The following is a 22,461-nucleotide window of genomic DNA, read 5'->3' as shown; positions in this document are numbered from 1 at the left end:
CTATCCATACCTGGTTAAGCCAACATGTAACTCCAGGATACAGGAGCCATAGAGTTTTACAGCACAGAAAGAGGCCCTTCGGCCCATTGAGTCTATGCCGGCCATCAGGCACCTATCTATTCTAATCCCATTTTCCAGCACATGGTCCATGACATTGTATGCTATAGTGTTTTAAGCGCTTGTCTAAATGCTTCTTAATTGTTGTGAGGGTTCCCACCTCTACCACCCTTTGATGTGGAGATCACCTGAGGAAGGAGCAGTGCTCCGAAAGCTAGTGATTCGAAACAAACCTGCTTACTTTAACCTGGGGTTGTAAAACTTCTTACTGTGACCACCCTTTCAGGCAGTGAGTTACAGATCTGCACCACCCCCTGGGCGAAAAAAGTCTTTCCTCAAATCCCCTCCAAGTCTCCTGCCCCTTACCTTAAATCTACGCACCCACCCCTACCTCCACAATGGGGAAATGTTCCTTCTTATCCAGCCTATCTATGTCCCTCATAATGTTTGTACACCACAAACACCTCGCTCTCAGCCTTCTCTGTGTCATCATAATTGAAATGACTCACCTTGATCAACAAGCGGGTCCAATTTGAGGTGGAGAGCACAGTCGCGGACGGGGGCAGCAGATTTGTTATGGTTAGGGGTAAGCTCGAGGGTGTGAGAGTAGTCCTGGTCAACGTATATGCCCCGAATTGGGATGATGTAGATTTTGTTAAGAGGTTGCTGGGGAAGATCCCTGACTTGGACTCATGCAAACTGATCATGGGTGGAGACTTTAACACAGTTCTTGATCCTGGCCTGGACCGATTGTGTTCAAAAACGGGTAGGGTGCCAGAGTTGGCAAAGGAGCTGAGAGGGTTCATGAAGCAAACGGGGGGAGCTGACCCATGGAGATTTAGTCAGCCGTCGACGAAGGAGTTTTCGTTCTATTCTCACGACCACAAGGTGTATTCCCGAATCGATTTCTTTATCATGATCAGTGACTTGCTGACAGGGATGACGGGTGCAGAATATTCGGCAATTACCATCTCGAACCATGCTCCGCACTGGGTTGATCTGCAGGTTTGCAAAGATAGCTTTCAGCACCCACAATGGAGGCTGGAAGTTGGGCTGCTGGCGGACGAGGCGGTGTGTGAGAGGCTGAGGAAATGCATGCAGAATTACCTGCAGGTAAATGATACTGGAGAAGTCTCAGCAGCGGTGCTCTGGGAGGCACTGAAGGCAGTGGTGAGAGGGGAGCTGTTTTCAATCCGAGCTCATAGGGACAGGATAGACAGGGCAGAGACGGGCCGACTGGTTAAGGAAATTTTACGGATGGACAGGAGCTATGCGGAGTCCCTGATGCCATATTTAGTTAGGAAACGACAGAGACTGCAGACCGAGTTTGGGGTGTTGTCTACAGGGAAGGCCGGAGAGCAGCTTAAAAGGGCAAAGGGCGCATGGGGAGGAGGCTAGCAGAATGCTTGCCCAACAACTAAGAAAGAGAGAAGCGGCTGGAAATAGGAAAGGTAGTCGACAGGGACGGAAACCTGGGGCTGGATTCTCCCCTACCCGGCGTGACGGAGGGTCCCGGCGTAGGGGAGTGGCGCCAACCACTCAGGGGTCGGGCCTCCCCAAAGGTGGGGAATTCTCCCCACCTTTGGGGGCCAGCCCCGCGCCGGAGCGGTTGGCACCAGAAGACTGGCGCAAAAAAACCGGCGCCCCCGGCAGCGGGGCTGGCCGAAAGGCTTTCGCCGGTCGGCGCATGCGCGATGTGGGTTTCTCTTCCGCTTCCGCCATGGCGGAGGCCGTGGCGGCCGCGGAAGGAGAAAGAGTGCAGCCAGGGCACTGGCCCGGAGTCTGAGCGGGGGGCCCCGATCGCGGGCCAGGCCACTGTGGGGGCACCCCCCGGGGTTCGATCGCCCCCCGCCCCCCCAGGACCCCAGGGGCCCGCTCGCGCCGCTGACCCCGCCGTTCCAGAGGTGGTTCAAACCTCGGCGGCGGGAGAAGCCTCCCAGCGGCGGGACTTCGGCCCATTCGGGCCGGAGAATCACCGCAGGGGCCTCTCCGATCGGAGTGGCGAGATTCCGCCGCCGCCACTTCCTGGGTGGCGGAGAATCTCTGCCACGGCGGGGGCAGGATTTCCGGCGGCCCCAGGCCCTGGTGGGGGACCCGGGAGGACTGAACAAGGTGTTTAGGTACTTCTATAGCAAGCTGTACACCTCGGAAACCCCCAAGGGGACCGGAGGGGATGAGGCGCTTTTTGGACGGACTGACCTTCCCAAGAGTAGGTAGGGGGTTTGTAGACGGGCTGGGGGCCCCGATCAGGACCAAAGAATTAATTGGGGGCCCGAAGGTCATGCGGTCGGGTAAGGCCCCGGGGCCAGACGGATACCCGGTGGAGTTTTATAAAAAGTTCTCTGAGATAGTGGGGCCGGTGCTGGTCAGGGTATTCAACGAGGCAAGAGACAGAGGGGTCTTACCCCCTACAATGTCGCAGGCCACTATCTCGCTTATACTAAAATGGGATAAAGACCCGGAGGCATGTGGGTCCTATAGGCCGATCTCTTTGATTAATGTAGACGCTAAGTTACTGGCCAAGATCTTGGCATCTAGAATTGAGGACTGTGTACCGGATGTAATTGTGGAGGACCAAACTGGGTTCGCAAAGGGCAGGCAGCTGGTAGCCAATCTAAGGAGGCTGCTCAATGTGATTATGACGCCCCCGGAGAGCAGGGAGGCAGAGGTAGTGGCGGCAATGGATGCCGAAAAGGCTTTCGACCGGGTTGAGGGGACTATTTATGGGAGGTGCTGGGACATTTTGGGTCCGGGTGGGATTCATTGACTAGGTTAGGCTGCCCCAGTGGCTAGTGTGAGGATGAACAGGACGACATCTGACTACTTCAGACTGCACCGCGGGACTGGACAAGGATGCCCCCTCTCCCCACTGCTGTTTGCGCTGGCTATAGAGCCGCTGGCAATTGCTCTGAGAGCTTCAAAGGACTGGAAAGGGCTGGTCCGGGGGGAAGTGGAACATAAAGTCTCAGTATAAGCTGATGACCTGCTGTTATACATGTCAGACCCAATGGCGGGGATGGACGGAATCATGGAAAACCTGAGGTCGGTTCTCAGGATATAAATTGAACATGGCAAAGAGCGAGTTGTGGGTAGTGCAGGCGAGGGGTCAGAAGAGTGGGCTGAGGGGGCTGCCGTTCAGGCTGGTAGGGGAAAGCTTCAGATATTTAGGGATACAAGTAGCGCGGGACTGGGGTAAGTTGCACAAGCTAAACTTGTCCTGCTTGGTGGAGGGACGAGTTCCGGAGATGAGATGCGCTCCCGGTGTCATTAGCGGGGTGAGTGCAGACAGTGAAGATGACGATTCTCCTGAGATTCTTGTTCATATTTCAGTGTCTCCCCATTTTCATCACGCGGTCCTGCTTTAAGAGGCTAAATAAAATTATCCTGGGATTTGTTTGGGCGGGAATGTCCCCACGGGTGAGGAAGGCGATGCTCGCGAGGAACCGAGGGGAAGGGGGGCTGGCGTTGCTGAACTTTAGCAACTACTACTGGGCAGCTAACATAGCGATGGTAAGGAAATGGATGGTGGGTGCGGGGTTGGTTTGGGAGCGGATGGAGGCTGCTTCGTGCAGGGGCACCAGTTTGGCAGCCTTGGTTACGGCGCCGCTGCCGCTCCCGTCGGCACGATACCCCACCAGCCCTATAGAGGTGGCAGCTCAGCGAATCTGGGGCCAGTGGATGAGGCATATAGGGGAAGTGAGAGCATCAGTTTGGTCCCCAATCTGCGGCAACCACCGATTTGCCCCGGGGAATATGGACGGTGGGTTCCAACTATGGCGGAGGGCGGGGATTGCGAGGATGGGCGATCTGTTCCTGGGAGGGAGCTTCCCGAGCATGAGGGCGTTGGAGGAGAAGTTCGGGCTGGTGAGAGGGAGTGATTTCAGGTTCTTGCAGGTATGGGATTTCGAACGCAGACTTGTACCATCCTGCCCACGCCTCCCACCAAGGGCGATCCAGGACAGGGTAGTTTCCAGAGGGGAGAGTCTCCGACATCTATAGAGGAGGCATAGACCGAAGAACTGAAGCTTAAGTGGGAGGAGGAGCTTGGGGGAGGGGGGGGGGGGAGATAGAGGACGGCATATGGGCAGACGCTTTGAGTAGAGTAAACACGACCGCAACATGCGCCAGGCTCAGTCTGATCCAGTTCAAGGTCGTACATCGGACCCACGTGACGGTGGCCCGGATGAGCAAATTCTTTGAGTTGGAGGACAAATGTGCTAGATGTGCCGGAGGACCAGCGAATCATGTACACATGTTCTGGGCGTGTCCTAAGCTCAGTGGGTACTGGCAGGGATTCGCAGACGTCATGTCCTGGGTATTGAAGACTAGGGTAGCAATGTGTCCTGAGGTGGCAATTTCTGGGGTTTCGGAGGACCCGGGAGTCCAGGAGGAGAAGGAGGCCAACGTCTTGGCCTTTGCTTCCCTGGTAGCCCGGCAATACTGTTGGCATAGAGGGACTCAAAGCCCCCGAAGTCTGAAGAATGGCTTTCGGACATGGCGAGCTTTCTTGGGCTGGAGAAAATTAAGTTGGCCTTGAGAGGATCGCTGTCAGGGTTCACAGGGAGGTGGCAGCCATTCATTGACTTCTTCGCGAGAATTAATCGTCAGCAGGGTGCGGGGGGTTAGGGTAGCATAGAGTAGGGGGTTGCTTAGGCAGGTTCTTGCGAGAGGGGAGCCGATGCTTGCATGTCTTATTTGCTTTTTGTACACTGTGGTATAATGTTGCTGTTTTATATGCCAAAAATACCTCAATAAAATTGTTTATTAAAAAAAACATAAGTGAAATGCCGCCGCCCAGGCACCATCCAGCTGTGTGTGGGGTTGACTCTGAAATGGCCCAGTAATCCACCCAGTTGTATTTGTACAAAGAACAAAGAACAAAGAAAAGTACAACACAGGAACAGGCCCTTCGGCCCTCCAAGCCTGCGCCAACCAGGCTACCTGTCTAAACTAAAATCTTCTTCACTTCCGGGGTCCGTATCCCTCTATTCCCATCCTATTCATGGAGTTGTCAAGATGCCCCATAAATGTCACTATCGTCCCTGCTTCCACCATCTCCTCTGGCAGCGAGTTCCAGGCACCCACTACCCTCTGTGTAAAAAACTTGCCTCGTACATCTCCTCTAAACCTTGCCCCTCGCACCTTAAAAATGAAAATCACTTATTGTCACGAGTAGACTTCAATGAAGTTACTGTGAAAAGCCCCTAGTGGCCACATTCCGGCGCCTGTTCAGGGAGGCTGTTACGGGAATCGAACCGTGCTGCTGGCCTACCTTGGTCTGCTTTCAAAGCCAGCGATTAGCCCTGTGAGCTAAACAGATGTATAAACCCATGCGTCCTAGTAATTGACCCCTCTACCCTGGGAAAAAGTCTCTGACTATCCACTCTGTCTATGCCCCTCATAATTTTGTAGACGTCTGTCAGGTCGTCCCTCAATCTCCTTTGTTTCAGTGAGAACAAAGCGAGTTTATTCAACCTCTCCTCATAGCTAATGCCCTCCATACCAGGCAACATCCTGGTAAATCTCTTCTGCACCCTCTCTAAAGCCTCCACATCTTTCTGGTAGTGTGGTGACCAGAATTGAACACTATACTCCAAGTGTGGCCTAACTAAGGTTCTATACATCTGCAACATGACTTGCCAATTCTTATACTCAATGCCCCGGCCAATGAAGGCAAGCATGCCGTATGCCTTCTTGACTACCTTCTCCACCTGTGTTGCCCCTTTCAGTGACCTGTGGACCTGTACACCTAGATCTCTCTGACTTTCAATACTCTTGTAACTGTTACAAAATACAGCCCTGGCTCAGGAAGGTGGCTCCCCTTCTCAAGGGCAATTAGGCACGAGCAATAAATGTTTGTCTTGCCACATCTTAAAAATTATTAATTTTCTAAATCCTCAAAATAGCCTCCGGGCAACAGATGTTGATGTTTTCTACCCAGTTGCTAGGCGATTGCTTTTAAGGGACATGCTAGAGAGCCGAATCAGCAGAATTTTAATGGGCTCAGCAGGACCAATCTGTGGCGACGACCTCGTTGGCTTTCAAAATCGCCAACTTCACAAATAAAATTCTCACATTAGGCGTCGAACCATTAGGGAACAGATTCCAGAGTCAGCATGCATCCAAAGTAAATCACGGCCGGGGACTGGAAAGTGTAACGATGCTGGAAAAGCGATGGCAGATACATTTACGGAAGTGCAGCCCAGATGTGAAGACAGTCGCGCTGCCAATGGCTGGAAAGCCAACACACACCATCCTTTCAACACTACAGTCCCCTTTGCTAAATCTGGAATATTACCACTGACAGAATATTACACTGTTGCTGTTGGGCCCCCTCGGAGAGAAGGAACACCACCAAATTCTTTACCTATCGGGATTGTTGTTTTGCTAAGGTTATTATTTTTGAGCCACTTCCCCACCAGAGCAAAAATGAAACCACGAGTTTTTAAAAATGGATCAGAAGGAGCATTCGATCCACCCCCACGAGAAAAGGTTCCAGGTCCACCCAGCACGACATCCAGCTCTCTCTCTCTCTCTCTCTCTCGTACAATTTCAGTCTCCTACATCTTACATCTAACCTCATTAAACCCTGTCTGCTTCCTCAACTAGCCATAAAAGATTCCATCTCACTATTTGGCTAATAGAGGAGTTCATCCTGGTGGCCTGGTGCCACACATATCCCTCTTCCTGCATCACTAAAGAACAGAGTATCTGGCCATGACCACTTTGCTGTTTATGGAAGATACGCAAATTGGGCAGCTATGCCTCCTCTTTTGCAACAGTGGCTACACTTCAATAAAGCACTACGCTGCCCGCAACATGTTTCTGCGATTTTCTGAGGTTGCGAAAGGTCTGATATCAATGCAAGTCTTCCTCTTTATGCATCTTCTGAAGGATGATGTGAAATGTCATGTGGCTGTGAACTCGTTGACTCGCTCCCTTCTCCATGTATTATCGAGCCAACTTCAACAGGCTAGATGGAAAACATGCAGCACAGTGTAAGTCCATTATCCCAATGGTTAATGAACCATATCTGCCAAGTTGATGATGTAAGTAGATAGCCTGAAGGCAAGGCCTCAAAAAATGCTGACATACGAATTTGGATCAGGATCTGGCCATTTCGCCTCTCGAGTCTGCTCCGTCATTCAATAAGATCACGTCTTATCTGATTGTGGCCTCCACTCGACATTCCACCTACCCTCGATAACCTTTGAATCCTTTGTCAGTCAAGAATCTATCTACCTTTGACTTCAAACGATCCATTGTCCTTCCTCCACTGCTCGCTGGGGAAGAGACTTCCAAAGACTAACAACCATCTGAGAGAAAAAAATTCTTCTCATCTCCATCTTAAATGGGAGACCCCTGACAGCTAATTCCAGGCCGGAATTTTCCAGCTTTTCCTGTTGGTGGGATCTTCCAGCCCCGCTGGGGTGGATGGAAGTTGAAAAGCCCACACACCACCCCTTGTGGGAGAATGGACCGGCCTCACCAGCGGCAATAAATCCTGGGCCTAGTCGGGGAAACATCATTGCAGCATCCACCCCATCAAGTTCGCTCAGGATTTTTATTATTTATTGCTTTATTATTATTACCAACTTATTGCCGAAGAATTGGCCTTCATCCTGCAGCTGAAAGTAGACAGAGAGATTAGGGTGACTGAGTCAGAAGCTAGTTTCATGTCGGTGACTGTGGGCTGTTTGCAGCGGGGTCCTTCAGTGTCAAGCTGCAGGCCAAGTGTAAATCCACAATGACTCTCAACATCTACTAACCATGGGTTGTTCCCTCCTGGAGACCTGGGTGAGTCCAGGTAGGTTTATAACTGGTTAAATAAAGCCCCCAACACTTAGACATGGTGGTGCAAACATTGTACTGACACCAACGTAGAAGAACCTAAAGCTGGATTAACATCTGTTCCTGTGTCTGTCATCTGCGGCTCAACTGGTAGCCCTCTCACCTCTGCCATTGGCCAGCAGATCCAGCAGTTCAGGCAGCGTCAAGACTACATCAGTGGCCGCTGCTGGGATTACAACCCAGTCCCAATGGATCCCGGAGTGAGACAAGTCTGGGGTATTGGGCGGGAGGGTTTGGTCAGCTGAGGGAGGAGGGTGGGCAGTCGGGATGGGTGGGCTTTGGAGAGCAGGCACGTGGGAAGGAAGGGTGGGGGATGGCTACTATCTTAGGGGGGCTGACATTGATGTGCAAAGCAGGAGATAAAATTGAAGATTAGGGAACCATGACCATACTGAATGCGGGAGCAGGATTGACAGGCCGATCGGTATACTCCAGATCCTATTTCTTATATACTTAGGTCCTTATGGATCCCGCAACCTGTGTTAAGTTAAGATGGTTCTGTTGTTTCTCACTGACTTGCACTCGTCTAATTGGTGAGTGTCGTATCAATGAGACTTCCTGAGGCACTCTCAATTACGACACGAAAGTTAGGTCAGTAATCAAAGGCTTTAATAAGCAGTGAACAATGGCAGCCTCCATGAGAAGTGTGCTCGCAAAATGGAGTCTCATCTTAAGTACTGTTTCCCAGGGGGCGTAGCCAGAGGCGGAGTCCCCCAGGGTTCCAAGCCTCTTAAAGGGGCAATGTATTCCGATCATCACAAGCCTCTTAAAGGGGCAAGGTATTCCGATCATCACACTTCCTCAGCACAATAAAAGACATTTGGACAAATAAAAAAAGGGTGAAAGCATTGAGAGAAGCCAAAGTGTAAACTGTGGGCACAGTTTGTCTTCCTTTTCTTTGCGGCTAACCAACCAAGGCAACTGGCACATTCGCAATAATATCCTGGGCAAATAGGGATATCACAATGGCATTCTGGGGAATTGTTAATACCTCAATGATAGGCTGTGAATGTCACAACGATCATTTTGGCCAATGGTAATCTGAGAACAATTCTCTGGGGAATGACAATAATATTCTGGAGAATTGGATGAATGGTAATATCTCAATGTTATTCTAGGATATAACTCGAAGGAAATTGGTAATATCATGATGATAATCTGGTGCATTATTAATGTTTGAATGATACTCTGCAGGAAGGTATCGCAATGATACTCTCGGGAATGATAATAGCAGAACAATACCCTGGATTCTCAGAACAAGAGGTCAGCCTTCCAGCACTAAAATGAAAGAAATGTTTTCATTCAAAGGATTGTGGATCTTTGGCGTTCCCTACCCCGCAGGGTGGTCAGTCTGTTGACATGGGTTGTGATTCAGCGGCATCATTGCGACCGACTTGGTGTCAGGACGAGGCCGTTGACGCTCCCGAACAGCCTCTCACGAGATTTGCGGCGCTCAAAACATCTCGCAAGATTGACAGATTCTCACGAGACGTTGCAATCTGGATCTTGCCCTCACGGGTCGTGATCCAGTTCAGCATGTTTAAATGAGCCATTGGGATTCAACCGGCTGCGTCTGGGAGACCTTGCCAAGACACGCAAAGGTGGACCAGGTGTAATGTCACTGGGGGCATTGGATACACCCGGGTGGTCGGGGAACCTGGCAGGGTGGCACATTGGCTCTCCCATTGGCACCCAGGCACCTTGGCATCGCCAGCCTGGAACCCTGTCAGTGTCATTGGGAACCCTGGCAGTGTCATCCTGGCACTTCCAGGGTTTTAGGATGGCACTGCCAAGATGGCAGGGGCACTGTCATGATGCCAAGTTGGCAGTGCCAGGATGCCTGGGATCGGGTCGGGGGGGGGGGGGTCTTACTAGGTAAAGGGGAGGTTCCCACGGGCCTGCCCAAGGTTGGGAAGTTGAAAACAGGAGGGGGGTCTGAAAGGAGAGAGGTTGGGAGATTGGGTCAGCCTTGCAAAATGGTGACCCGATCTGCCAGGAGCCTTTCCTGTTTGCCAACAGGAAACCCCTCTAAGTGCAGCCTGAATGGAGAGAATCTCCCCGAGGCCACAATAAATGGCTGAGTGCCGTTGAATAGCGAGATGTTTCCCAGTGCTGCAGGCGCCAAGAGACGCCCCGCTAAACGCGTCTGCCAAGGAGTTTAACAAGTTCGCTGAATCGCGCCATCGTATATCACACTCGTCTGTCTTGCACATCGTCACATATCCACGGAGCTCGGCTACAACCACTCTGACATCCATCATCCAACTACACCAAGGTTGACCCCTCTTTCTGCTGCCCCCCATTTTTCCTTCTCGGAGGTCTTTGTAACTTTTCACCTCTGATCAAATGGCCAAAACACTAACATTTTCACCACTGGATGTCACTTTGTAACGAGTACGTTGTGCAATTTCAAACACCTCTTCATTGGTCTTCTGGTCTGTATTTGGAATTTTTAGCATTCGTCAAAGCATCCACAGTGGCTTCAATTTCCTTCCACAGATCTTTATTTATTGTCCAGGTTTCTGAGGCAGACAGGAAAGTGGGGCAAATGTAGCATCTTTCGAGTTACCCCCTTGTCACAAGTTTCAACTTTCCTGTTCTTCAAACATCCTTCATCTTCACAAAATTACTCCCGGCTATCTCGAGTACACGGAGGGAGAATTCAGAATTTCCAAATTACCTAACAATCATGTCTTTCGGGACTTGTGGGAGGAAACCGGAGCACCCGGAGGAAACCCACGCAGACACGGGGAGAACGTGCAGACTCCGCACAGACAGTGACCCCAGCCGGGAATGGAATCTGGGACCCTGGAGCTGTGAAGCAACAGTGCTAACCACTGTGCTACCGTATCCAGTCCTTCCATCCTGTTTGCCATTCCCTGCATGTTGCGATCAGACTTTCTTGTCCCTTTTACATTCCTGCAGATTTCACATTGCAGATATTTCATTGGTACTGATAGAGCTAGAGCAGGATTTTCAATAGCAGCAGGTCAGAAGGCAGAGAAATGTTTCCGTGTCTCTGGTAGCGAACGGATACATATTGAGATTTTAAAATAAATCAGGAAAAGTCAACTTTGCAAGGAGAATAATTATACTTGGGGGAATTGAAAATATCACAATGATACTTTGCCCCAAGTAAGATAACACAAAAACTCTAGGGAATTATAATGTCATAACACGTAAAGGCAAAGTCGCCATAGTCCCTGATGACCATAGGTTACTTTCCCCTTTGACAGGGAGAGCTGGTGTTGATTTAACTTGAGGATCACCACACCTCAGGCGAGGGGGCAAGGTTGAGAATTATTCATGAATTATTCAATTTTATTCAAAGTCATAATAATATGCTGGGGTATTGTAAATATTGCAATAATATGCTTAAGGAATGCACTTAACACAATGGGACTGTGGGGGATTATTAATGGGCTGTGTTTAATGACACTACTTAGTTTAACTAACAATGTGGTACACAGTGTATTAATGTGGGCACCACGGTTGCACAGTGATTAGCACTGCTGCCTCACAGTGCCAGGGACCTGTGTGGAGTTTGCACTTTCTCCCCGTGTCTGCGTGGGTTTCCTCCGGGTGCTCCCATTCCCTCCCACAGTCCAAAGTTGTGCAGATGAGGTGGATTGGCCGTGCGCAATTGCTCCTTGGTGTCCATACGTTCGGTGGGATTACAGGGTTATGGGGATAGGGCAGGTGCGTGGGCCTCGGTAGGGTGCTCAATCAGAGGGTAGGTGCAGACTCGATGGGCCAAATGGCCACCTTCTGCACTTTAGGGATTCTATGATACTCTTGAGTTCGGACAATGCACAGCACTAACATTCATGAGACTGGTCAATGCACATTACTAACCCTTATATATTCAGATAACAGTGCTAACCCTCAGGATAAAGCACAATTCTTGTGAGTTTAGGTATGACTGGATCTCCGATGATGATGAGCTTAGGACTGGCAGCCAGGATGTACCAGTCAAATGGGCAGCATGTTGCTTTAGGAAGACCCTGTGAAGTGCACATGAGCAGCAAGGGTTTCATCAGGCGGGAGGGCACTAGTACATAGGTTCGATTGGTTGGACTTTGCCCTTACAGGTATCTGGGTAATCCTGCACATGGACATGGACTGAAATAGAAGTGATCGGCCCTGGTCAATATTCGGGCCATTTATTGAATCACAATGCTGCTATCACAATGATAACCTGGAGGAATGAGAAAACCAAGGCTTTATAAGAGTAATGAGCTGAAACATGAACATAGGTCTTTTTTATTAGAGAAATGCGGCAAAGTCTGCAGCAAGAAGGTAGAATTCACCAGGGTAGCTAAGAGCACACTGTTTCCAGATGGTGTGGTGTGTAGGATGAATCACCATGGATACCAGACTAAATGTACGAGATTTGGCTCAGAGGACGTTACGGATGGTATTCTGAAAATCTGGAATTCACTTCCAGGGTTAATTATTGAGGGGCAAACACAGCGACGGAATTTCCTGGGAGCATCTCCGATCTCGGAGATCAAAAATGCAGACTGGTTTCCAGCTGTGGAACTCGTACAGAATCAAGGAAACTGGGTCTTTCCAACAGTGACGGTAAGATTGGCCAGGTAGATGAAGGAAAAAGGGTTGAAAGGATACAGAAACTGAGGAAGCGTGATGGGACCTATTTAATCAAACATGGACTAGCTTAATCGACTGACCAGCTTCTATGTTGTAACTTCTTTTACTACGTAAATCCCAATGATATCCTGGGGTATTGATAACCACAAAATCCTGAGATAATGCTAATATCACAATAACATTCAGGGGAACATCCCTTTTTGTTTTACTTGAAATGAAATTGTAAACTGGTTTATAAACAGTGTACAGGTAAAGGCATCCTATTTTCGCACCTGCTCCAATCCCACCAAAACAATCTGGGTTTCATATGAAGTTAGTGGGCAACAATTGAGGTGATTGTCTTCTGGGCCGGGCATTAAGCAAACATCTGACAACCACAAGGGTCAGATATTGCCATTCCCAAGAATAGTTGTCACTCATATCTCTTGGGACATGCCTTATGTTACTTTTCGACAAATAATGGCCGGGATTCTCCTGGAATTGGCGGGGCGGCCGGTACCGGCGCCAAAGAGCGGCGTGAACCACTCCGGCGTCGGGCCGCCCGGAAGTTGTGGAATCCTCCGAAGGGGCTCCGCCGACCGCTGGCGTGTTTCCTGCGCAGGCGCGGGGGAGTTTCTTCTCCGTGCCGGCCATCGCTGAGCCTTACAGAGGCCGGCGCGGAGGGAAGGAGTTCCCGCACAGCACAGGCCCGCCCACAGATCGGTGGGCCCCAATCGCAGGCCAGGCCACCGTGGCCCCCCACCCCCCCCCCGGGGTCGGATCCCCCCCCCCCGTCCCACCCCTCCCTGAGGACCCCACTAACCGCCCTCCAAGCCAGTCTCGCCGGTATGGACCATGTCTAATCCACGCCGGCAGGACTGGCTGAAGACGGGCGGCCTCTCGGCCATCGGGGCCCGGAGAATTGCCGCTGCCAACGTCCCCCAACCGGCGCGGCGTGATCCCCGCCCCCGCCCGAAAACCGGCGCCGGAGAATTCGGCAGCCGGCGTCAGAGCGGCAGGGCGGGATTCACGCCACCCCCGGCGATTCTCCGACCCGGCGGGAGTGTCGGAGAATCCTGCCCAATATTTTTTAAGAACATAGGAACTATGAGCAGGATTAAGAAATTCAGCCGTTCAAGCCTGCTCCACCATTCAATGTGATCATCTCGGCCTCAACTCCACCTTCCTGCCTCTTCTCCATAACCCTTCTAATTAAAAATCTGTCTATCTCCTTCTTAAATGTGCTCACTGTCCCAGCAAGAAGTCTTACAACACCAGGTTAAAATCTGGTATTCTAAGACTTCTTACTGTGCTCACCCCAGTCCAACGCCGGCATCTCCACATCACTGTCCCAGCATCCACCGCACTCTGGGGTAGCGAATTCCACAAATTCACAACCCTTTGGGAGAAGTAATTTCTCCTCATCTCTGTTTTAAATCTGCTATCCCTTCTCCTAAAACTATGACCTCTCGTTATATATTGCCCCACAAGAGTAAGCATCCACTCCACGTGTACTTTATCCATGCCTTTTATCATCTTCTATACCTCAATTAGATCTCTCGTTATTCTTCTAAACTCGAGAGTATCGGCCTGAACTGCTCAAACTCTCTTCATAAAACAAACCAATTGGGCAGAATCGTGCCCGGCGCGGGGGTGGAGAATAGCCATTCACGCCGGAAATCTGGCACGACGGCGCTTTCGAATTCTTTGCGGACCCGCCAGTCGCGTGCGGGCGACGCGGCGCTGGTTTGGCGGCCGTTGGAAGAGGCCCCAATGGCGATTCTCCGCAGTTGACCGGCCGAGTTGCCGCCGGTGTTGTTCGCATCTGGTACCACCCGCCAGGTGCTCAGAGCCGCGGCCGCGGTGGCGGTCCTGGTGGGGGGCGGGGGCGGGGGGGAATCTGACTCTGGGGGGGGGGGCCCTCAGCGGTGGCCAGGACCGCGGTCGGGGGCCACTGATCGGCAGGCCATCGCAATCTGGGGGGGACGTACCTTAATCCGCACGGGCCCGCTGTGGGTCCGCCATGTCTGCGGCGCCCACGCCAAAGTGGGCCGCCGCGCGGAGGAAGGCAGATCCCCCCCAGATCGCGATGGCCCGCCAATCGGTGGTCCCTGATCGCATGCGCGGACCCACTTGCAGCCATCGTGTGGGGACTTAGTCCCCAAAAGGGAGAATCCCGCCCCTTATCTCAGGAATCAATCTAGTGAGCCTCCTCTGAACTGCCGCTAATGCTACTACATCCCACCTCAGATACGGGGACCAAAACCACTGAAGAGCAGTTAACATATCAAGGATGTTAATACCAAACAGCTAGTTCAGGGATACTGTGCTCTTGGATCAAAGTCTCGCCATTTGGGAGGACCATTCAGAGGATCAGGTCTCCTGTCATAAGAGTCTTATCTCCAATTTGTACCTCTGTCTCCAAGAGTGCAGCTTTGCTGAATTCTTCTTCAAAAGGCCTCGATTACTGAACAGAGCTCAGATATATATGATATTGAAAGGCCTAAGGAAGTATACTACAGGAAAGTACCGTATATATAGGAGTATAACTTGACATTCATAAATCATTGCAATGGATTGAAGCCTTGGGTGTTCAGTAGGTAGGCTTAGTCCATTTACGGGACAAGACAGTGCATGTCCAATTTATCCATCATAAAGATCAAATTTGCACAGTGCCATTAGCTCATCTATTGAATATTGATTTAACCTTTGCTATCGCTAACCTAGTTAGAGGACCATTATGATGTTGATCGATCTTTGAGTTAATAGGTTACTCCTGGCAGCAGTGCTAAATTTGTTCCAGTTGCTGGTCTCCCAACTCTATTGTTTTCCCATTATAGCTCCCGGCTGCCTCTCAGATTGTGCCCAGTGTCTCGATCGCCATGTCAATCGTGTATGCTCTGTGTGAGCGCATGATCCCTGGGGTCGGCCTTGGGTGAACCCTTCACCTATGTCGCCCCTGCCCTGGTACCTGGGCAAACGTGAATGTAGATTTTAATAAAACTATAGATTTTTTTTAATGTGCATGTGGAAATTCTGATGAGCCAGAACTCAAACTCAGCATTCTCGAATGTCAGATCTCCTCTTTCCCAAGCTCGTGTGAAAATTAGGACTGTGCCCTTGCTGATAGGGCTTTGAAGAGCTGGTTAAGATTTGAAAAGATTTCCATTTAGAATGCGTCACACACAAAGGAATTCTAATTGTTTCAGAATTCCATGATCAGAATTCACTGGAATGGTTATTTCGCTGTCTCCAAACACTATTCTCACAAATTTAATATGAAATCACCTTAGTGACCATGTAGTGGCAGCACGGTAGCCTTGTGGTTAGCACAATTGCTTCACAGCTCCAGGGTCCCAGGTTCGATTCCGGCTTGGGTCACTGTCTGTGCGGAGTCTGCACATCCTCCCCGTGTGTGCGTGGGTTTCCTCCGGGTGCTCCGGTTTCCCCCCACAGTCCAAAGATGTGCAGGTTAGGTGGATTGGCCATGATAAATTGCCCTTATTGTCCAAAATTGCCCTTAGTGTTGGGTGGGGGTTACTGGGTTATGGGGATAAGGTGGGGGTGTTGACCTTGGGTAGGGTGCTCTTTCCAAGAGCCGGTGCAGACTCAATGGGCCGAATGGCCTCCTTCTGCACTGCAAATTCTATGATAGATAGTAGTATCCGATTCACCAGTAGCAGTGCTATATTGCAATTATCTGGTTGTCTGGTACTGCTCCCGTACCCAACAATGATTTGGAAAATTGTGGCTAAAGCTTCCATCACCGTCAACTTTTATTTACCCCTTCAATCTACGATAGATCGCATCAAGGTGACTTTTCTACCTTGAGTACTGCCTGTCTTATAAGCACAACCTCTCGTATCGATTTTTATCTTGTCCACTTTTCTCCTAATTCCTCCTTAAATGCGACACGGGCAGCATCTCCTTCTGTGAAGCGGGAAATTGTGGCGCAGTGGTCATGTAATGTGGAGACTGATTAATGCTTTGGGGAAATGGGTTCAACTCCCACCAGGGTGGAATTTAAATCCAACGAATAAAACCTGGAATTAAAAGCTAGTCTTGGTAATGGTGACCACGAACCCATTGTTGTAAACGTCCTGTTGCACTAATGCCCTGGCCTGGCCTATGTGTGTCTCCAGTTCCTCAGCGATCTGGCTGACTCTTAACTACCCTCAGTTCAATGTGATTCAGGGGTGGGCAACAAATGTTGACCTACCCAGCAATGCACACAGCCCGTCAAATAATAAATTAAGGCAGATGTATTCAGTTAGTACCTCTGCCTCCACCAGAAGATCGATCTCCTTTTGGTCACACTTGACCACTGTTTTACTATTTATATATTTATAAAAGATTTATGATGTGGAGATGCCGGCGTTGGACTGGGTGAGCACAATAAGAAGTCGCACAACACCGTGTTAAAGTCCAACATGTTTGTTTCAAACACTAGCTTTCGGAGCATTGCTCCGAAAGCTAGTGTTTGAAACAAACATGTTGGACTTTAACCTGGTGTTGTAAGACTTCTTACTATAAAAGATTTAGGTATTACCTTTAAAGTTAATCTACTCTTGCATACTATCTCCTCCCTCCTTGATTCCTCTTTGAGCTCTCGTCTCTATTTCTGTGTTTGGCTTGGTTCTCTATGTTGCCGGGATTTGTGACACGTAGAGCCATGCCTGTTGATTTTTTTTGTGGACATCACTAACAAATGGACAGGGAAGTGTCTCTGGTCGCTGTCTATATGGTCTTACTGAAGGCATTTGACAAAGTTCCGCCTGGCGCAAAATAAAAGCTCACATGTAACCTTGCGACTTGACTCAGTACTTGGTTGGGAGGAAGGGCCTCATTCTGATAGACTCATTTTCCAATGGGCCTTTCCCTCCCCGTAATGGCAGCAATTCCCTTTCAATGGGGCCTCACGGTAGCATGGTGGTTAGCATCAATGCTTCACAGCTCCAGGGTCCCAGGTTCGATTCCCGGCTGGGTCACTGTCTGTGTGGAGTCTGCACATCCTCCCCGTGTGTGCGTGGGTTTCCTCCGGGTGCTCCGGTTTCCTCCCACAGTCCAAAGATGTGCGGGTTAGGTGGATTGGCCATGCTAAATTGCCCGTAGTGTAAGGTTAATGGGGGGATTGTTGGGTTATGGGTAGGGTGATCATTGCTCGGCACAACATCGAGGGCCGAAGGGCCTGTTCTGTGTTGTACTGTTCTATTGACCTTTTGAAATGAAGCAGCCCATCTTCTGCCAGAGGGAGAGGATGGTATGGCATAGTGCAAAAGAAAGACACAAAACAAAACAGCTTTGTTCTCTTCCTGGCACGAGCTCCATCACTGGAACCCACGAATAGCATCGTAAAGTATTATCTTACATTCCAAACACTGCCACAAGAACAGCTCCCCTTTCAGCAAGCGTGGTGAGCACGCACTCCAATTTGCAGTGTGAAGTGTTCCCGGGCACCACAGCTGAGGCACGGGCCGGAAACCAACTGCTGTTGATCTCCGCAAAGAATGACACTCTGAGTAATCGCTGGCAACAACTGGTGTCTCTTTCAGATGCACGTGTGCCTGATGGGGTCCTGGCAAACGCGCTCAGGCAGAGCTGTCTAATTACTGCCTGCGGGTGGCGGTTCAAACTTTCTTGTTTTCGGTGGGTTTCAGGAACGCCACTGAGCTCAGTTGCTAAGCACACCACCCAACGCGGAACTGAACTTTGTAGACCTGAACGTTTCCTGGTTTGTTCCACAGCGTTTGAGCGGAGTTAGTGAGATTTCAGGATGGGTTGAGTCAGGAAGGCCCAAAGCTCATTCGATCACATCTTTCCACAATATCCATTATCTACCTCCCATTAGCTACCTTCTACCTGGATGTCCAATACTCTGGCCTCAGCTGTCTTTCACAGCAATCTTTCAACTGTTTATCGTCCTCCATTAAATACCTCCCAACTCCCCTGCTCTTCTCTAAAATGGTTCCCCGGAATCTTTTGGGTGGCATTCTCTGTTGCCCGACGCCGATATCGTAATTGGTGATCGGGCGGAGAATCCCTGTTTACGACCAAATAGAACATAGAACATAGAACAGTACAGCACAGAACAGGCCCTTCGGCCCTCGATGTTGTGCCGAGCAATTATCACCCTACTCAAGTCAACGTATCCACCCTATACCAGTAACCCAACAACCCCAACCCTATTAACCTTATATTTTTTAGGACACTAAGGGCAATTTAGCATGGCCAATCCACCTAACCCGCACATCTTTGGACTGTGGGAGGAAACCGGAGCACCCGGAGGAAACCCACGCACACACGGTGAGGACGTGCAGACTCCGCACAGACAGTGACCCAGCCGGGAATCGAACCTGGGACCCTGGAGCTGTGAAGCATTTATGCTAACCACCATGCTATCGTGCTGCCCCAAATAGGTGCACGTTTTTGGATGCTCCGCCCCCTCCAAAACGACATCATCAAGGAGCGCGCGACACACTGTTGGGACTGAGTCCAGCGCTGCCACATCGGGGGGGGGGGGGGGGGGGGGGGGGGGGGGGGGACCATGCTGCTGGTTGGGGGCGGGGTTTCGGCGAGGGCTAGGGGGAGCTGGTGGGAAGTGGGCCGGGGGTGGCAAAGGGGTGTCTGGGGGGCACTACCGTGCACGTCGGGTCCGCGCACGGCCGGCGCCATGCTGTATGGCACGGTCGCTGCATGTCGTAGCCGTGCGCATGCGCGGCCACGGACCCAGCAATTCTCCAGGCGTCTATATCGGGGAGGCCATGTGTTTTAAGCAGCGTGGCTGCTAGCCCCTTACCGGTCGGAACATCAGTGCTGGGGCGGCGCCAACAGTTTTGTCATGAAACCAGGCCCTTCCCCCGGACAGAGCCTCAAAATCGGAGAATCCAGCCCTTTATGTCCAAACCAGAACTTCAGACAGTTTAGCATCTCCCTCGCAAAACGGCACCTCTGGCATTGCTGGCTTCCCTCAGTCCTATACTGAAGATTTGGAGGGTCAAATCTCAGGATTAGGAACCATGGAAATCAAAGGGGAAAACAGGAGATGGGGAAGCACGGCAAAATACAACCAGTGAAGGAAGAACAGAATGTGGGAAAAAAAAGAACAAAAAAGCACAAGCAAAAGAAAGGAAAATAAATATATGCGCCCCAAGCACAGACTGATAGAACTCATGAAGCAACTCAGCCAGTTTTGAACACCAGCTGCTAACATAAGGGTTACTCACATGGCTCCTGAGACAGGTAAAGTAGCGGTTTGCAATCTGCCCATGAGAAAACCCCAGCCCTAGCATCTGCACTCCCTCTAACTCAGTCTATCCTTCTCTCGGTGCAGCACCCAGAAATGAACACAGTAACCCAGTGAATGTCTAACCAGAGCTTTAGATGAACCAACCTTCACTTATTTGTTTTCCAGCCCACGTAAGGTGAAGGCGAACATTCCATGAGGCATTTCATTTGTTTTGTAGCTGTCCATTAGCTTTAAATCACATCTGTATGTGTACTCCTAAAATCCCTCTGTTCCTCTACAGCTTCCCATTTCCTCCTTTTAGAACATACTCTGACCTAACTCTCCGAAACTATTTAGATGAGCATTTGAATACATACAAAGCTATGGACCAAGTGCTGGAAAATGGGATTAGCATAGATAGGTGCTTGATGGGCCGGCACAGCCACGATGGGCCAAAGGGCCTCTTGATGTGCTGTAAAACTCTCTGACTCAATGTACTGTGGACGCAGGGAGTGTGAAATAATCTGATCAAAGATGATCAGCTACTGCCTAACCTGACCTACCCTTTCCGGGGCCAAAGATGGAGGACCTCATACTTCCCCCACGTTGAACTCTGTTTCCGCAGTTTTGCCCATTCACTTAATCACCCATGTCCCTTTGCTAGTTTCTGCTGTCAGTGCTGAACTCCTGCAGCATTTGTCCTCCGACATGGTGACCCACCGAGTCACTCGACTGAATGGTAATCAAAGAGTGTCCAAATTTGAATGGGCTCGAAGCCTGAATCAAATCCAAGTCTTTGTATTTTCTGATGGACAGGCAACTGTCCACATTGGGGATGGTCATAGGCCTATTCAGCTATTTGCTGTCATTTGCTTTGATGTGGAGTTGCCGGCATTGGACTGGGGTGAGCACAGTAAGAAGTCTTACAGCACCAGGTTAAAGTCCAACAGGTTTGTTTTGAATCACTAGCTTTCAGAGCGCTGCTCCTTCCTCAGGTGAATCGCTCAACAAACCTGTTGGACTTTAACCTGGTGTCATTTGTTTTGACCGAGGACCTGCCCACAGCAGTTTCTTGGTGATGCAGATGCTCTGCTTGGTGTGTTGCAAGTAAGGTGTCACCTTAGTTTCACAAGAAAAATAAAACATTGAGGCTATCCGGAGGTTCATAGAATTTACAGTGCAGAAGGAGGCCATTCAGCCCAAAGAGTCTGCACCGGCTCTTGGAAAGAGCACCCTACCCAAGGTCAACACCTCCACCCTATCCCCATAACCCAGTAAACCCACCCAACACTAAGGGCAATTTTGGACACTATGGGCAATTTATCATGGCCAATCCACCTAACCTGCACATCTTTGGACTGTGGGAGGAAACCGGAGCACCCGGAGGAAACCCACGCACACACGGGAAGGATGTGCAGACTCCGCACAGACAGTGACCCAAGCCGGAATCGAACCTGGGACCCTGGAGCTGTGAAGCATTTGTGCTAACCACTATGCTACCGTGCTGCCCAGGTAATCAGTGATTTTTAAAATCTCCCTGACTGGGCATTATAGTGTCTGCTCCTTTTACTGTAGTGAACTTAGCAGAAATATAACTGATATAAACACAGATACAGCAATTGGTGACATTGACCCAGAGAATAATGGCATCAAGTGTGACTGCAGTGTTACAATCGGGAATCTTTTCAATTATATTGTAAGGAAACAACACACCATTCGACAGGAAAGAGTAACGGATAGCTGGGAGTTTGTTTTGAGAATGTTGAGAACTTAATGGATTTAGTTGAGATTATAAAGTGGGCATTGTTGAACTCTTGGCATACCCCAAATCATCTCTAAAGTGAAGAGTTACATATTCAACTCAAAAGGTTAACCTGTTTCTTTCACCACAGATGCTGCCAGGCTTGCTGAGAATTGCCAGCATTTTCTGCTTTTACTCAATCTCTCAGGTGATTTGTTTCCCTGGTGAATCGAAGTTCATCAATGAATTTCACAATATTTTAAAGATGCAGGCCATTCAGCCCCTGGAGCCTGGGGGGATAGTCTCTGCTTGACCCCCTTCCCCATCTTGACATTTTTAAACTTAGTGACAATCGATGATGCAGCCAATGAGAAGGTACAAGACTAAATATTTCCAATCACAAGTCCACACGGTATGTGTATAGACTAAGGGAATTCAACCATTTCAAACAGTTCTTTCATGGAATGTGAGCATGAATTTGTTGCCAACCCTATTTTCCCTTGAGGAGGTGAGGGTGAGCCACTCAACTGTTCTTGAACCGCTGCAGTCCAAGTGGTGTAGGTACACCCACTGTGCTGTTCGGGAGGGAGTGCTAGGATTTTGACCCAGCGGCTGGGACGGAATGGCGATATATTTCCAAGCCATGATGGTGTTTGGTTCGAAGGAGAACTTGCAGGTCATCATGTTCCCATGCCACCCTTGCCCTTCTGGGTGGTGGAGGTCGCGGGTTTGGAAAGTGCTGTCAATAATCTTCATTATTGTCACAAGTAGGCTTACATTGACACTGCAATGAAGTTACTGTGAAAAAGCCCCTAGTCGCCACATTCTGGCACACTGAGGGAGAATTCGGAATGTCCAATTCACTGAACAGCACGTCTGGAAGGAGGAACTTGTGGGAGGAAACCGGAGCACCCGGAGGAAACCCACGCAGACACGGGGAGAACGTGCAGACTCCGCACAGACTGTGACCCAAGCCGGGAATCGAACCTGGGACCCT

General features: G+C 50.1%; 1 protein-coding gene across 1 annotated transcript in view; it reads right to left on the bottom strand.

The window, feature by feature from the left end:
- The window catches only part of thbs2a (thrombospondin 2a), a 91,094-nt gene that overhangs the window by 64,803 nt on the left and 3,830 nt on the right, over window positions 1-22,461 (bottom strand). The gene's annotated exons all lie outside the window — the stretch shown is intronic.

This window comes from Scyliorhinus canicula, chromosome 1 (genome assembly GCF_902713615.1).
Source record: "Scyliorhinus canicula chromosome 1, sScyCan1.1, whole genome shotgun sequence".
Lineage (NCBI taxonomy): Eukaryota > Metazoa > Chordata > Chondrichthyes > Carcharhiniformes > Scyliorhinidae > Scyliorhinus > Scyliorhinus canicula.
The sequence above is the reverse complement of the archived record's forward strand: the minus strand, read 5'-3'. Positions and strand labels throughout refer to the sequence as shown.